We start from the raw sequence: 16,042 nt of genomic DNA, 5'->3' as shown, positions 1-16,042 counted from the left end.
GCTGCTGGAGGTGCCCTGCCCCAGTGGGGAAGGGGATGGAGTGGCCGATGGAGGCTGCCTCGCCCATTTCAATGGGGCAGTTCCCTCTGAGAGAGGAGAAGGAGTGGTCCCTCCAAATGGCAGCCATTTCCTCCACCCCCTAACATTTTGAATTTTTAATCAAAGTTATTCTTTGAGGTGATTTTTGTGTAAACCTGGGAGCTGACCTTCGTTCGCATAAACATCTCCTGTCTCTGTATCTGTCTCCACTGTGCACATTTAATGGTCCACACTCTCAGATCCCAGAATTAGATATATGAGTTAAACCTTGCCTAAAGCGCTAAGAACCCTTTTGTAATTAGAAGTTATTTTTGTCCAAATTTCATCCAGTTATGCAAAAATCAGGGCAATTCACCTTCGATGGAGCTTCTTGCACTGTTTTTTTTTTTTTGTGATGTATGAAACACTTCTTTATGAATCAGTGTGAAGGTGTGTCAAGCGTTCTGGATCAGGGTTCAAATCTGTGTGTGCTGGGTTCTGAACCTCCCAGACTAAACGACCCTGAGCTGGGCAACAAGTTGATTAATCAACATCTCATCCAAGCAACATCCGAGAGATGTTGCTTGGCGTGTGCTGGCCAAACTGTCCCTGGTTTTTGGTTGTGTTTTGTGATGCCCCTGACCCAATTGAGTTCAGCAAACCTAAGTGATTTCAGACATCACAAAATCCATGTTGTGCCTCCAGAGAACTAACTTGGACTGATTTTCTTAACGTGTTTTCCTTTTTGGACCACAAATTGCCAAGATTTGTCAGGCAGCTATTACTAAAACAATGCTAAATTGGTCAAACATGGGTGGAGAGGGAGGAAGAGACTGAGCATCTGGCTTACTGCTCCTGTCCTCTTTGGAGAAAGTGCCTTTAGCTATTTGCCAGAACCTATAAAGTGTTCTCTATAGGATATCGCTGGGAAATAGAAATTACTCACCTGTAAACTGGATTTCTCAGCAAGTAATACGCTCCATAGATCCAGACCTAGCAATTCTTTTAAAGCTGGAGGTGAAGTCTTCGGGAGTTTCTTGAGGTAGTTTCCGCAAAAAAAGAAAAACTGTTGCAAATTTTTTATCATGTAGTCCTCTGAGTAACGGAGGGTGCACGTTCAGCATGGAATTTCTGCCTTGATATAGAAAAACCTGAAACGAGACTCCCCACCTCAAGACTATTCCACCTTTCAGTCTTTAATATCTGGACTGTGGATGTGATCTAACCTGCTTTTCTATGGGTAAAAAAGAGAGACAGCATTTTCCCTTTGACCACCCAAAAGGCTGTATGCTAGGGATCCTGGGAACAGCAGAGACAAAAAGCCATGTGGGCTGAGGGCTGTGATAAGGAAAGTGGACAAGCTTGTGCCCAAAAGTTGGAGGATCTAAGCCTGAGTTCTAGTCCTTTGTCGTGCAACTCCTTGTCAATAGCTTAAGGATCAGCTAGAAGTATATTCTACAATTTAAACATTTTAGTGTTCATTGGTAATGAGTGGATCTTGATTTCCCAATTTTTTGACAGTCCAAGTAGAGATCACAATTCCTTGCTCATCTTTTAAAGGCAAACGGCTCCATCTTTCCCCAATTCAGATCTCGGTTGTTGTAGTGAGAGGTGGGAAAAACGATTCTGCTTGGTTTTGCTAACTCAAACCCCCATTAGAAATAGGTGCAAACCAGGAAAATGGTGGTTCATTGTGGTTCGTCGCATTTCACAAACCACGAACCCACATGAAATTGCCGGGTTTGCGAACCAGTTCATTTGGTTCGTGAATATGTCACTTCTGGGGCAGCAGAAGTTCTGCAGAAAGCCCGTCTCCCCGATTGCCAAGGAAACTGATCGGTGCCAGGCTGTCTGCAGTAATGAACTAAAAAAGAACCAAATGAACCAGCCTAAAAATCATTGTGGTTCATCAGAAAAGCCCTTCAACAAACTGCCGGTTCGCGAACCAAAAAACAAAAACAAAACCCACAGCCTGGTTCATGACAAACTTTGGTATGTATTTTGGTTTGTGCCCACCTCTAAACAGCATTAATAATTGCTGAGAGGAGAGACTTAGTTTTGATAAATGGGAAATTGGAATAATTTGGAAATCATATCCCCAAATCTCCCTACGAGGGTCCTCCTCTATTTGAGCAGACTAATTTCCTTTCCCTCTACCCTACTCTTTCCCTTTTAAACTGATTCTCACCTGCTCGCATCTTGTCATGCATTCTTAAGCACATTCAGTCTTCATAACCACCATTTAAAAAAGAAATTGGTCAATTTTACATCTCTCGAGTATATGGAAACCCTTATTTTGTTGTTTTGATCATCATTGTGGGGACCATTTTTATTGTATTTATTTTATTTCATTTGTATGCTGCCTTTCTCCCCAGTGGGCACCCAAAGTCACTTACTTCATTCTCCTCTCCTCTATTTTATCCTCACAACAACCCTATGAGGTAGGTTAGGCTGAGAGAGTGTGACTGGCACCAGGTTCCTTGGCAGAGCAGGGACCACAGCACTACCTCTGGCCTGAGTAAGAGAGCCTCCTTGTACAAGAGCTGTTTCTCTGTCTCCCCAGTTAATATGATCTGCTTTTGAAGATAACAACAATAGCAGGTGTCCTCTTAAGCTGAATTTGAAAATGACAGCATGCAGCAGCTGCACCAGGGTTTTTGGTGCCTGTGCGCACACACCCGCACTGGCCTGCGTGATGATGTCACATGTGACGTCATCACAGGTGCACACACACCGCTGGCCCGATTGCTGTGGCGGGCAGCTGGGATGGCACACGGGTGGCCTCCCAGCTCTCCTGCTCGGTTGCCCTGTGCCACCTCAGATGCCTGCCTGCGGCTGCTGCACCCAGCCGGGGGCGTGTGCTGGTGGAAGCGCAGGGCAGGAAGGCTAGGAGGCTGTAGCTCCATGGCACGCGCTCCCAAACCCCGCACCTCCTCTGGCGCCCCCTCTGGCACCCCGCACCCTGAGGCCACTGCCTACCTGGCCTCAATGGGTGCGCCGGCCCTGACAGTATGTTAAACATACTGGTGGAAAGTGCCGTCAAGTTGTTGCCAAAATATGGCAACCCCTGCTGGAGTTTTCAAGGCAAGAGTCTAACAAAGGAGGCTTGCTATTGTTTGCCTCTGCCTAGTGGCCCTGTTCTTCCTTGTTGGTCTGCCGTCCAGTACTAACAGAGCCCAAACCTGCTTAGCTTCTGAGATCTGTTGAGATCAGGCTAGCCTGAACTATCCAGGTCAAGCCATTAAATACACCACACATATATAAATGTGTTTTGAAGGGTGGGGTTAGGATACTTCAATTTAAAGATAATTTAATAACAGTGAAGTGGGGTTGTGCCACATTCTCTTTATCTGAATTTTTCTCCATATTTTGTAGTTTTAAATTCCCAGTCTTGTGTCCCAAAACAAACGAATGTGTTAAGAGTTCTCCAATATTCCATTCAAAAAACAAAAATATTGCTTCTGCCCATGGAGAGTTTGCCAAAACTTTCGGTTCCTTCCATTCATTTGCTACATTTCTGGTAAAGCCAATGTGAATGTGTGCATTGCTTTTTTGCAGTTTTGGATCCGTTTGCCAGTATGAACTAGTAACATAGAAGGTGGAGGAAAGATACCAAAGAACTTAAAGAAGTGAAAGTCCCAATAAACTGTACATACTCCAATTGCGGAATTATTTTTAGAAATTCTCCTATTTAAAGAGGAATTCAGGAGGAGAGTGAAATGCAGCATAGAAAGAAATTATGTAACCATAGCAGAATGGAATGAGGAAAAACTGCTCATCTGGAGATGGCATCCGTTGTTCCATTTTATGGCTTCCAACTGCATTGGATCAGTGCCACTTTCCCCCAAACATAACAGTACCGGAAGAATCTGTCTGTTCCGTTTTGCTATAATAGCTGTTTGTTTTTTCATTTTAGGGAGAGAGAAAAAGTCACCACAAATGTGACAAGGCCAGTTCTCAAAGACTTTGCTGTATTCATCGTTCATTGGATCTACTTCTTTTAGCCCAATAAACGACCTCAGGATTTGTCTCATTGCTAGAATCAGAGTTTTTCAACCTGCTGACATTTGTAAATGTCCCAGAGCCTGTTCAACTCATGCTGTCGCAGAGCACCAAAGCACTCTTTGACATCCAGTGATCAGGCTTTGGAGAGGATGGTTGCTGCATCCATGTACGCTGACCAGTAGACAATATTCAGATGTGTGAGTGGCTTCTCTCCCATCATGTGAAACTGCCACTCTTAAAAGGGAGGGCAGCCAGACAAAGAGCTGGCTTCAAAGCACTCACAACGTTGCCATTTGCAACACAGCATACTTTCCGCATCTGTTTTAATGCCCTGCATTCTAAACAAATGGAAACATTCCAACAGGGATTTAAAAGAAAAATTAGAATTTCTCTGTTAATGCTTTAACAGTCTTTGCCCCAGATGGGCTAAAGTCAATTGCAGAACTGGGGAGAAAGCAGCAGAGACAATAAAAGTGGACAGATGTGTCTTGCTTCTTGGCATATCCCCCCACCCTTCAGATTCTTGACGGGTTTTGCCTGTAAAATACACACAACAGAAGTGGAATTTGCTATAATTGGCTTGGGTCTAAATGTACCGTTTAAATTAAATAGTGAATGCCATAAAGAAACAAACAGATTTCCAGCATGTGCCATATTACGTTTTCCATTTCAGCTGCAGAAATAAGTTTAAATGTGTGTGTGTGTTTTCCCCCTTCCACTATTTGTTACATACACCCAGGTCTTAAATACATACATTAGGCACTTTTGCACATTGATTTCAATGGAACTTGCATTTAATTAAGTGTACTAGCTACATAATCCTAAATACCAGTTTCCTGAACAACAGACTAACAGACAGTCATGCTTTATTGTTTTCATTTGTGTTAATAAGGTTTCAGTAGAAAGTCTCTTTTGTTTATTCATTTCAAGTAATGGCAAAGTTAGTTCTAACCAGGAACACCATACCTGCTCATTGGAGCAATGGGAGGGAAAAAAATGTGGGTGGGGACTGTGGTGCAAACACTGTGACTTAGTTTCTGGTTGAGTTCCTGGAAATAACGTTGTGGGATCCACAATGCTCTAGGAATTTCCTCCTTCTCTATGGTATATACCATGGAGATTGCAGGAATTCTAAACATGTCATGAAGTGACATCACTTCAGGGTTCTCAACCAGAAGCAAAGTCACCACATTTGTGATGCTCCCCCTTATCAGGCTCTGCCCTGAAACTCTCCTGAGTAGAGATGGGTACGAACCAAAATTCGTGACAAATCAGGCCGGTTTGTGGTTCGTAAACCAGCGGTTCATCAGATCCCATTTCTGATGAACCACCATGAACTTTAGGCTGGTTCATTTGGTTCGTTTTTCAGTTCATCTCTCCAGATAGCCTGGCACCGATCAATCAGTTAGCTAGGCAACAGGGGATGGACTTCCTGCAGACCTTCTGCTGACCTGGAAGTGACCTTCTGCTGACCCAGAAGTGACCTTCTGCTGACTCGGAAGTGGTGATTTGCTGGCCTGGAAGCAACATTTTTATGAACCCAAACGAACCAATTTGTGAACTGGGGCAGGTTCGTGAAAGGTCGTGATTCGTGGTTCATGAAACATAATGAACCACAAACTGCATGGTTTTTTTCTGGTTCGTGTCCATCTCTACTCCTGAGGATTGCTAGCAGAGGGCTAGCAACTCTAGTTCTATCAATCATTTCAATGGCAATGTAAATTACTGGTTCTGTGGCTTACTTATTTTTGGATTTCTGCAATCCAAACCCTATTGTACTGGTTATCGGGCGCTCCATCCTGTTGCTTGCATTGATTTAATCCACCTTGAGTCAGTGAAAAAAGTGGACTGTGAATAATGTAAATAAATAAATAGCAACACTCTCCAAAAGCCAGAGGTAAAGCAGTTAACTTTTGAGTGACATGTTTTTGGTGAAGTGCATCCAATTATTATTTTTGTTGCTGCTACTGTTGCTGTGGCTTCTGCAGTTGACACTCTCAGTTGTTGTTTGCTCTGGGATTAAACAGCTGCCAGGGTGGTTAATGACAGCAGATTTTTGTGTATTAAGTCCTTCTCTTTCCTTTCTGCAAAGAACATGGCTGTGTAAAGCATTGCCACGTCTCCCTTTGCGAAGCAATGAAAACTCAGCGAAAGATAGCAGCACTTATTATGAAACCACAGACCGGAGCTTCTGTTGATGAAATCTCATAATGAGTAATTAAGCTACTTTGCAGAAGTCAGACCTGTCATGCTTGTCATTGGGGGTATTTCCATCCTCCTAGGAACATGGCTGGGAAGAGGCTAGTAAGGTGATAAGGATAGGTAGTTGGTGCTCTTCTACAAATAGCTTGTTCTTCTGAAGCAGGCAGGTTTTCCTTTTGAAGTAGCAGGTTAAATTTTAGCCTACAGGAACAACTTTCTGTTGTGTGAAAGGCACTTTCCGAAAACATTCACAGTGTACCTTCCAATGAATGTGAATAGAGGTGGGCATGAACCGAAATATGAACCAAAGTTTGTCACAAACTGGGCCATTTTTTGGTTCGCGAACCGGCGGTTCGTAAGAGGGCATTTCTGATGAACTGCAACGATTTTTAGGCCGGTTAGTTTGGTTTGTGTTTTGCGTTTGTCACTACAGACAGCCTGGCACAGATCAATCAGTTTCCTAGGCAATGGGGAGGGGGTGGGCTTTCTGCACATCTTCTGCACACCTGCACACTGGGCAATTTCATGCCGGTTCCTGATTCGTGAAACGCTACGAACCATGAATGGCAATGAACCATGGTTTTCTTGGTTCGTGCCCATCTCAAAATGTAAGCCATGGTGGGTTCCCCTCCACCACTCCACTGTGATTCCATCATTCAAGGAGGTAACTATGACTAGAATTGCTAAGCCTAGGACTAAAACGTGATTGACAACAGCAGCTTTAAAATGCTGCTTCTGCCCCCAAGTGTGTATTATTTATTCATTTATACACTGCCTTTCTCACCAGCGGAGACTAGGGTTGCCAGAGCTGGTCTGGAAGAATATTGGACCTATGGAGAGAGGTGGGGGCTGACACTTGTCTTAGAAGTGACATAAGTGAGGTCATTGCTGGACACTCCCCAGCACATAGAAGGAAAGTGAGCTGGCTGGTTTCTCTGCCAGCACTGGAAGCAGGGGGAGAGGGAGAAGACAGAGGTGGTGCAGGAAGGCCAGTATTTTAAACCCAATTTCCTGAGAAAGTCAATGAAATAAACTGGACTATCTGGAGGAAAACCAGACACCTGGCAACCCAAGCAGAAACCAAAGCAGCTTCAATCATTCTCCTCTCTCCATTTTATCCTCACAGCAACAACCCTGCTGGTTAGATTAGCCTGAGAATGTGCAACTGGCCCAAGGTCAGTCGCAAGCTTCCATGGCAGAACCTGATTCTGTTCCATTTGAACCTGGTTCTCTCAGATCATAGTCCAACATGCTAACCACTGTAGACAGAGGCCAGATTTTTAAAAGCTAATAATGTCTCCTCAGCTTACCTCCTCCCCCAACCTCCTTTTGCAAAATACTTTTTTCTCCCAGGCTCCAAAATCAGGTAAACTCAATTGGGAGAAAAACAGGGGTAGAGTTCATGGTGGTCCTAGCCTACCTAGTTATCATTATCTTGGAGGTTTGTTTAATCTTTGACTAGTGTTAGGTTCTCAGTATTGAAATTTTAACTTTTCTTCAGTTCGCAGAAAACAATGGAAATAGAAAATTAGAAAATAACTAGATTCTAGTAGATTGATAGCAGTGACCTTATATTATCTGTGAATGCCTATCTTCTTGAGTTAATTTTCCACCCCTGGAGAAAAATTGTCTCCGGCGAAAAGCTATAGAGAGGTTTTGAGGTGGGAGAGAGAGCTAGTTGGACCAGTGGTCTGACTCAAGTGGGGGGGAAAGCGTCACACATCTGCCTTCAGAAGTGTACGCATAATTTACCCTGGTAACAAATAAACACCACCAACAGAGAACCTGTTTAAAGATGTTTTGTTTTCTTGAGGAAGAAAGAAAATGTAACTGCTCAGAAAACGTAAGAACTGTAAAATATAGAATTTCCATTTATCGCCTTACAGAAGAGGAAGGGAGCAATAAAAGATGTGATAGAATATATGATTTCCTAAGAAGAGGGAGGGAAGAAGGGAATAACAATCTTCAGTCCAAGAAACCATGAGGTGAAAAGGTGCAGGGGTCAGCTACTTTTATTATTAAAGAGATAAAGTACGTCAAAATTCAAAGCAAGTGATCAACGAAGAGCCAGTATCAGAAAGATTATTTCTAATATACAATATATACAGCACAACACTACTGATAGGAGAGACAAATAATTACTGATAATTAGCATGTCAATTAATAATCTATACAATTTCTGCAAACACTGCTTGTTGTGAGTCCGTTATTAGGAAGTGGCTTGCCTTACAATAAGTAATAAAATACCCAGGAGCACTCTGTGAGTTGTTATATAAACTACATAAATCTGGTATGAATCTAGGGTTGCCATACCCCTGCCCGGGGCGGGAGATCCCCCATTTCCACCCTTTCCCTCCCCATGCCTACTTACCTGGCTGGGAGGCGCTCCCTAGGGCGCCCCTCCCCAGGTGGTGCAGGGCACCCATGGGCAGGAGGTGCACTCCTGCGCCGTGAGAGCAGGCAGGCAGTGCACCGTGGCAGCAGCAAGAGCGGGAGGCAAGAGCAGGCCGCTCTCAGTCTCACCACCACTGGTGGTGAGACTGAGTTAAGTCTAACTCTTAACATCTGAGGACTCCAGGTTATACAGGGCTTTAAAAGTAACAACTAGCATTTTTAATTGCACCTGGAAGAAAATTGGAAGCCATTGCAGGTGTTTTATCATTGATGTTTTTTTAAAAAAAATAAGTAAAAAGGCAACAGCAAGATGTGAGAGTTTAGGAAACCTTATTGGGCATGCTCAGTTTGCCCGTGCTGTGTTTCAGAATTCTAGGAAGGGGTTGCTATGACTCCTGCACAGGGCCCCTGTAAATGAGCTTTGGGACCTCCTAGCTCCCAGGGAAATTCCTGCACAAATGTTCTCAGTTAGCAGCTGGATTTAAGTCTTTCTCACGTGGTCCACATTTGGAGCACCGGCCCCCCTTTTCTCTGGTCTTCCTCTATCCTGATGTAGTGCAAGGAAGGTTTGTGTGAGATGGCAGTGGACTAGGGACCAGCCCCCATACCTCCTGCTGACCCAGCTGCCACAGTGACTACTATCCTTTAAAGGTTTTTTTCAAAAAATCCATTTGTTATCTCCAGGGTCTACATGACACTAAAAGTAGTTGTCTATTACAAAAAGATGGCGGCAGTAACCGCCACTGTCAACCAGCCCCATGTGAAATAGATCCCTTCTGTGCCACTGTGTAAGAATGGTTTTCTGCACTGATCTATGGGTTTTTCGTTTGCTTCCAAATAGTCCTACCCGCACGCCTGCAAAATGCGAATAAGCAAAGTTTGAACCGCTCTAACTTTAGAGGCATGATTTTGAGCAATTACCTTGGGGGGAAAATACACTTCTTTTTGCCTAAATAGATCTGTCAGGAAGAGGCAGACTGCGGTATGCCATTGCTGAAATACATGTGTGCGCTAGTAAACTGGACCCAGCCAATTAAACATCAAAATGTTGGCTGCATTCAGTTCACAGGAAGACTTATGTAAGTTCATTTTCATAGCATGTGTGTCTGCGTCTTTAGACTTTAACTGACAGATTCCCACAGTGAATAGACTAGGGAGTTATCAATTATATGGTTAGCTATGCGCTGCAATTGTATGCTCTGTAGCTTTCTGACAGAAGCAGCCAGAAAAAGATAGAAGGAATTTAATTCCCTGCTTCAGCAAGACTGTTAATATTTTAGACTAGGAGCCTGGAATCTTTTTTTTTAAAAAAAAGACTGAAAAAGTGATAATTTTTTAAGCTTCCCTGCTATGATTTCTTAAGAGGATGCCAAACAGCAATAACATATTTGCCCACAAATCGCAGATACTGCCTTTTTAGTGTCATTGTCAACTCATGGGATGGAGCTTGAAGATTTTGGGAGCAAAGGTAAACATGCGATCACTGAGGGCATGAGGTTGTTTCATACAATGTGGACTGGGAAGGGCTCAGTCTGTCTTTTTTATATGTCAGTCCAAGGGATTTCTTGCTAAACGGGAAGGAAATTGGTGGGAAGAAAGGACTTCAGTGGACCGCTGGAGGGGTTGACTCAGTGATAGCGCATTTGCATTATATATAGAAAGTCATCTGCATTATATATAGAAGGTCCTAGGTTCAATTCCTGGCATCTCCATTTAAAAGGCTTCATTAGGTAACTGATGTGAAAGCCTCCCAAGGCTGTGCAATGATGTCACTTCTTGAAGTGACATCATCACACAGAGCCTCATGCTGGTCCTGAAAGCACACTCGTGCTCCCCAGCAGGCCAATTTCAGCACATTTGGGGCCAAACCGGGCCTGTTTGGGTCCTAAATAGGCCTGCTGTGAAGCACTCCAGGGCCCTCCCGGCCATGTTCCTGCACTCCACAGAGAGCCGAATCGGGCCCATTCGGGGCAGAAATTGGCCCACTGTGAAGCAATGGGCCCTGGAGTGCTCCTGCACTTTGTTGTGGGCCCATTTCAGCCCCAAACATGCCCAATTGGGCCTGCTGCGAAGTGCAGGAGCACTGTCAACAGGGCCCTGGATAGCTCCTGTGCTTCACAGCAGTCCAAATCAGCCCATTTGGAGCTCAAATCAACCTACTGTGGAGCATGGGATCACATCACACTGCCTGGAGAGCATGCCCCAGGAGACGCATTCCCCAGCCTTTTTCACCACTAATAAGGTAATTGGGGTGGAGGGTGGGAGTAGGGGATCCCCTGCCCCCAGTGGGGGACTGGCAACCCTATTTAGGATCAATTCTGGCCTTTGCAGCACAATCATAAACTCAGTTGCTCCATTCTAAGCCAAAGCCTTAGATTGGAGGAACTCTGTTTAACACAGCAGGATTTGTGTATTTATCCCACAACGCTCTCTTTTCACTCAGTTCTGTACTTAAAGGTATTTCTTTGACCATTTTCCATATATTATTAAACTTTCTAGACTTTTGTTCTTTGCTAACTTTTACTTCTCAGGTTAATGTTATAGGAGGGCATCCAATGCACAAAAACTGAAAGATGTGTGCTTCACAGTGGACCAAGAAAGTTTTTAAAGTCACAGAGAACTGTGGAAGCCTGTGAAGGCTCTTGGGGGAAGGGGTGGGGGAATCAGTGTGCAGGTTTTGTCATTGCCAGCTTAAGCCACAGAGACAGCCATGGAAGCCCTGCACTTTGGAGGGCCTGCCGTTTTCCATTTCATGTCATGGGCCACTTCCCCTCCAATAAGGGAAACTAGAGGAGAGAGGTAACTTTCTCACTTGATACCCCATTTTCGACACATCAGGGCACACAGATAATAAGAACGGATTTACACTGGCAGCATACCAAATCTATAATATATATTTTAGTCCACAAGGTTCATTTCTCTCAGCGAGAAAGAGGTTCAGCGTCTAGAAATTGCTCAGTAAACACCTCACCCGCCCAACTGTGCTGTATTTCACGGCAATGTTTCTCTCCCTCCCTAGGACTACCCACTCGGCCCACTGTTCCACCTCCCCCAGTTTATAATTTGTCATATAAATGCAAACTTTCCCCCCTTTTCCTTTTGGATTGAAAATGTACCATTTTGTGTCCCCTTTCCCATTGCCATGCGTTGAAAATGACACATCTCCCCCCCCCCCCGCACCGCCCCGGCATTACATTTGATAATTTTACCGAGATACCGGTGCTAACTCGCAGCCACAAGGCAGACAAAAGGAAATCGGTTTGTTTGCAGCCAAGAGCGTGGGGCGACTGGGGGAGGCATATAAAGGTGCCTAAACTTTTACTGTTTTGAAAGGGGGGGGAGAGAAGAGCAGCAGCAGAAGGTTCTGAAAATTGCTTTTTTATAATTAAAAAAGGAATCTCAGATGTTTTATATCTTGAATATTTACAATAAAACCTTCAAGTGCTTGTCAAGAGGGTAATGTGTCATTAGCGGGAGCTTCTGGGCCTCTTCTCCTCTCGGACATGACAGAGCGGCAGGATAAGAGAAGAGTAATTATAGTTCAGCAGGGCTGCCAGGTGTGATAAATGAGTAATCAGCCCACAGGAGCCCCAGTCCTCAAAGGAGGACTATTACGGCCTTATCAGCTGCAGGCCCGGGTGTACCAAGGCCTCAAACCGAGACACAGGCAGCCAGGGCCTTTCGCTGTTCATTTCTGCAGAGGCCGCCTGGGAGACCTCCGCTCTCCTTTAGGCCACAGCGCTGCTTTCTTTGTGCTGCTGCCACTGCGAGGGCAAGGGGTGGGGGAAGGCGGCACTTTTTAGCCTCTGCCTTTGGCGAATGTTTAATGTCTTTATGCTCCCAAGCCCTCCTGGCTGCTTTTAAGCTTTGCAGAAGTCTCACTGCTTTCTCCGTGTTTTATTTTGTCGTCCTTCCTCCACACACACACACCCCAACCCGATAGCTATCCTGTTTGTTTGGTGTATCCTTCTGACGTGGACTCTTTGGTTCCCTTGGGCTGTTCTCCAGTTCTCCTGAGATATTTCTACGGCTGGGAACAGCCTTCTGTTTTCCTCTTCTAAAACCCACGCTGGGCTGGCTCCTCTCTCTGGACCAACCACATGTCCATCCCTATCTTGAACGGTTTCATTGCTGATCCGCCCTTGGCTGTTGTATCGCCCACATCCTCTCTTTGTACTTTTGTGCTCTCTGCATTATTTAAGGTGTTTGTTTCCTGAATCCCTGCAAAGGCCACAGTCAACCAAGGTTGCAGTCCTTCCAGCATAACGGGAAGAAGCTCTTCAATGGGCACAGTTGCACTTGCCTGTTCATTTTTCTATCAGTTTCCTACGGCTTCCATGAATTGTCTGCTGCCTGGCTAAGTGCATCTCCAAATAGGAATGGGTTTCCTCAGTTTTGTTTGTTTGTTCTTGGCAGTACTGCTCCTGTACCTTTAAATCTTGGTAATGGGCAAAACATTTATTTATGTAGTACATTTTTATCCTGCCCCACTTCCAAGGAACTTAGGAGCAGTTTACATTGTTCTCCACCTTTAACCTCACAACAGCTCTGTGAGGCTGAGACAGGGAGTGACTGGCCTGAAGTCACTCAATGCACTTCCATGGCACAATGGGGTGTTGAACCTAGATCTGTCTCCCAGATCGCAGTCCAACACCTGAGTCACTCTACATGAGACACTTCGGTACGTGTTTGTCAACTGTAGGGAGATGCAATGTTAGTTGGGAAGCGTAGTTTAAAAAGACAGAGCCCGCAGAGATCACTCCTCAGAGGTTTTGTTAAGTTCATCTTTGCCTCCCCGAAGGCTCTGTCAATTTCACCTCTCCAGTCTAAAACGGTGTGGGATCGCAACCAAAGGGCAGCGAGGAATGGGAATGGGCTGGAGCTGCCTTCCAGAGCCAGGCTTGGACCTGAAGATGTTATAATAGGCTGAAGTTTTCCTTCTGGCATTTCACAGCCCCTTCAACCTGCTGCTGGCTCTGTCTTTTTAAACTACTCTTCCCAGCTAACATTACATCTCCTGACACGTGCTCTTCACATGTCAGATGTTTTATGTCGAGAGATTCACTGTAACTACTACACCACGGTCCCACCTACTGTGTCTACTTTTCTTAGCTCTCCATATCAATCTTTTTGAAAAGAAAAACTTCAGTAATTTTGTGAAAACTAGTGTAGAGGCTGGTCTATTGCTGTTGCAAAAGCCGTTCGCTCAGCATGGGGTGCATCCTTACTTCCGAGATCTTCAAAGGTCATCTCTTACCTACTGCAAGCGCCCTCTTCTTCCTGCTTCAGTGCTGTGGCAGCAGAGGGCAAGCTAAAAAGGCTTTCCTTAGAGTCTCTCTGCACAAGACATCTTACATGGGGATGCTCAAATGAAAGATCTTTCACTTGTTCTCCCATTGTGGATCCACATGCGCTGCTAGCAGGGTTGCCAGGTCCCCTCGCCCTCCCAGCAGGAGGCGGGCACTTACCTGCAGTGGGCACCTTGTGTGCTCAGGGCTTGCATGTGCAGAGCCATGTACCACCCCAGGGATCACTCCTGCACTCCGCAGGGCGCCAAATAGGGCCACTGCAGAGTACGGGAGCACTGCTGCACACTGCAGCAGCCCAATTCAGCCAGAATCTGGCCCGATTCGGCCCTGAATCAGGATGAAGTGGGCCACTGCAGTGTTCAGGAGTACTGCTGTGCTCTGCAGCGGCCCGATTCAGGCCAAATCCAGCTCAATTTGGCCCAAATCTAGCTCAATTTGGTCTGATTCGGGCCTGAATTGGGCCGAATCAGGACACTGCAGCACACAGGAGTGAGCTGCATGGCTTGGAAGTGTGCCCCAGGAGGCATGGCCTGCCAGCTAGATATGCGGGGGACAAGGGGTGGAGGGTTGATGTGGGGGATCCCCTGCCCCAGCAGGGGACTAGCAGCCCTAACTGCTAGGAAGACAGTGTATACTTGAATATAAGACCACACAGAAAGTAAATCACTTGAGCATCCCCGTATGTCTTGTGTTGAGAGACTCATTGACGGATAGCTGGAAGATAGTTACAGAAGATGGACCCTCGTTATGGGGAAGCACTTTTATGCGTATGTATGCAGGGCTTCTCTTACATTCCTGTGCAAGGGCCCTGTTCACAAAAGCCTCTTTTAGAAACAAACATTGCAGAGGTCCTATTTCCGTCCACTGCAATTGTATTCCTATGTGTGTGCAATTATGCAAAACCACTGAGACTGCATGCTGACACTTAGAAATGAGACTTGTTTTAGTCCCTAATTCCTGTGCAAAAACAAACGATGGACTGTAGTCCATTATGCAGTGCATCCATCCACATGCAGTCCTAGTCTTTCTCTCCCCAACCTTTGGCAAAAGCTTCGCAGGTAAATGCTGTCTTTAGTTGGTGCTTAAGCCAAAAAGGAAGACTCTCCCAGCTCTAGATCAGTTACTTTTTAAAGAAATCCTAATCTATTCAGTCCAAACCCCTTGCACATTATGGGCACGCAGTATTTCTTCAATAGCTAATAATGGTAAATGAGTACAATGGTGTATGTTTGTCAAACATAAATGGACCATACATGAGACATTCGGTTTCACAAACATTGCTTATGTCAGGCTCTATCATCTATGATGCGGCGCTAAAGCATTTTCTGCGAGGAAGCATTACAGTCCTCTAGGCTTGATTCATTTTCTTTATTATGACTGGAAATGGCTGTATATCAGACTCTGATAAACTCTGATTAAAATTAATCAAACCCTAATTCATGCAATCAGCTCAACATCGATCCTTCGCAGTTTCCTTTCAATGCTGCCAACACTAATTTGGAAAGGGATTATATTTGAAAACACTGTTATAATTTTTAGGGTTTCTTTAAAAAAAAACGAGGACCTTGTTTTCCTTTGATCTTTCTACACTTGCAGTGTGTTGCTCTTAAAAAGGTACTATAGCTATAAAGCCAAGGTGGGCTGCTACTTCACGCTTCTAATATATATATATATATATATATATATATATATATATTTTAAAAAACATCCTTGCATTTTTATCGGGGTAATGTATTTTCATCGGAGTCCTGACAATAGTGACAAAAATTATGACTCCGGCATGGAGCTACTTATCTGACGAATGCAAAGGGAACGGTCTTGTACTTATCTATGAGATCAGATTTTTTTTCCCCTAAAAAGAGAGAGAAGAATCCGCAAGGAGCGAGGCATGGCTTTGTGAACAGATAACCTTGTAGGGAATGAACTCTCAAACCTGAACAAAAGGATGTCTCTATGAAATAATCTGTGCATAAGTGCAAACAGGTCAGACTGTAATAGACAGCGGGGGGTGGAATCAAAAGGGGGAAAAAATCTCATTTCATCACAGTTAATGGCAAGGAAGGACTTTCTTTGGAGCGAAGCTCTTGCGACAAACCCTGGGCCTTGGTGTGTCA

At 44.7% G+C, this 16,042-nt stretch overlaps 1 protein-coding gene across 1 annotated transcript in view; it reads left to right on the top strand.

Annotated features, from left to right (window-relative positions):
* WWOX (WW domain containing oxidoreductase) overlaps positions 1–16,042 on the top strand; it is a 748,321-nt gene that overhangs the window by 536,897 nt on the left and 195,382 nt on the right. The window lies entirely within an intron of this gene.

The sequence above is a fragment of the Eublepharis macularius genome, chromosome 16, assembly GCF_028583425.1.
Source record: "Eublepharis macularius isolate TG4126 chromosome 16, MPM_Emac_v1.0, whole genome shotgun sequence".
In the NCBI taxonomy this organism is placed as follows: domain Eukaryota; kingdom Metazoa; phylum Chordata; class Lepidosauria; order Squamata; family Eublepharidae; genus Eublepharis; species Eublepharis macularius.
This window is presented reverse-complemented; position numbering and strand designations above follow the sequence as displayed.